The sequence below is a fragment of the Rhinopithecus roxellana genome, chromosome 11 (genome assembly GCF_007565055.1).
Source record: "Rhinopithecus roxellana isolate Shanxi Qingling chromosome 11, ASM756505v1, whole genome shotgun sequence".
NCBI classification, from domain to species: Eukaryota; Metazoa; Chordata; class Mammalia; order Primates; family Cercopithecidae; genus Rhinopithecus; species Rhinopithecus roxellana.
Window position 1 is genome coordinate 135,548,365 of NC_044559.1, and position 2,079 is coordinate 135,550,443.

A 2,079-nucleotide genomic window follows, 5' to 3' on the forward strand; every position below is an offset into this window, starting at 1 on the left:
CAACCTCCACCTCTCAGGCTCAAGCAATCCTCCTGCCTCAGTTTCCCAAGTAGCTGGGAATACAGTTGTGTGCCATAATGCCCAGTTAATTTTTGTAGAGATGGGGTTTTACCATGTTGCCCAGGCTGGTCTCAAACTCCTGGTCTCAAGTGACCCACCTGCCTCGGCCTTCCAAAGTGCTGCTGGAATTACAAGTGTGAGCTGCCCTGCCTGGCCTACTAGATTGTATTTTAGCCATTCTGTTGGGTATGTAGTAATATCTCATGGTAGTTTTAATTTGCATTTCTCTAATAGCTAATGATGTCAAACATCTTGAATGTGCTTGTTTGCCACCTGTATATCCTGTTTGGTGAAATGTCTGTTCATGTCATTTGAAATCATCTTAAAATTGAATAGTTGCTTTTTTAACTGTTAAGTTTTGGTTTGCAAATATTTTTTCCCAGTCTGTAACTTGTTCTTTCAGTTTTTTCACATGCTGTTTCACAGAGCAAAATCTTTTAACTTTTAAAAAGACCATCTTACTACATTTTCCTTTTATGGATCATGCTTTAGGTATCAAGTTAGAACTCTTCCTAGCCCTGGATCGCAAACATTTTCTCCTGTGTTTTTCTCTAAAACTTTTATAGCTTACATTTAAGCCTATGATTCATTTTGCGTTTATTTTTATACAAGGTTTATGGTTTAGGTCTAGATTCATTTTTTTCCTATGGATGTCCAGTTGCTCCAGTGCCATTTTTTTGAAAGCGTATTCTTCCATGGAATTGGTTTGCATGCTTGTCAAATATCCATTGAGCATATTTGTGTGGGCCTATTTCTGAGTCCTCTGTTCTGTTCCATTGATCTGTATGTCTGACCCTCTGCCTATACCACACCTCTTGATGACTGTAATTACATGGTAAGCCTTAAAATCAAATAGAGAGATTCCTCCCACTTTTTTCTTCTTTGTCAAGATTATCTAACTAGGGCCTGTGCCTCTTCATATGTATTTTAGAATGAGTTTTGGCTATGTCTATTGTCTATGCCTGTAAAAAATCTTACTGGGATTTTAATAAGCATTGCATTAAATCGACAGATCAATTTTAGTCGTGTGTTTAGACATCTCCTAATGTGTTTCTGCTACTAATTTCTAGTTTGGCTCCATTATGGTCAGAGAACACACTATCATTTTGAGTCTTTTATTGAGGTTGTTTGATGGTCTGTCCAGAGTGTTTCATGGGTGCATGTATTTTGTTATTGTTGGGTGGAGTGTTCTGTTTATGTCAGTGAGATCCCGTTGGTTTATGTGTTGTTCTGATCTTCTATACCCTTGTTGATTTTCTCTCTAGTAGTTGTATCAATTACTGAAATGGAGGTATTGAATTCCCCGATTATAACCGTAAAGGCATTTGAACTTTTAGCTCTATCAGTTTTTGTTTAATATATTTTAAGGCTCTGTTATTTCGTGAGTACACTTTAGGATCCTATATATTCTGGTGGATTGAACTTTCTGTTATTACATATGTCCCTCTTTGTCACTAGTAATTTTCTTTGCTCTGAAGTCTACTTTATCAGATATCACTATAGCTACTCCTGCATTTAAAAAAAAAAACGAATGTTTGCATGGTATATTTTGTTCTGTTCTTTTACTTTCAACCTATTTATGTTGAATTTGAAGTGAGTTTCTTATAAGCAGCATAAAGGTGTCACTTTTTTTTTTTTTTTTTAATCTACACTGCCTCCTTTGCCCTGGAATTACTCACAGTGGCGAGAGGCTTCTGGCCCTTTCCTGAACAGTACTTCCTTTTAGTCCAACATCTCAGCAAAGCTGCAGTGGTCACCACTGCTCTCTGAGCTTTGCAATGCCTCCCAAGGACCACAGAAGAGGAAAGATGCCGGAAAGTCAACAAAAAAAGACAAAGACCCAGTGACGAGATCTGGGGCCAAGGCTGAAAAGTAGTCCAGCGGCAAAGTTCAAGACAAGCTCAGTAACCTAGTCTTGTTTGACAAACCTACCTATGACAACCTATAAGGAAGATCCCAACTATAAGCTTATGACCCCAGCCGTGGTCTCTGAGAAACTGAAGATCTGAGGTTCCTTGG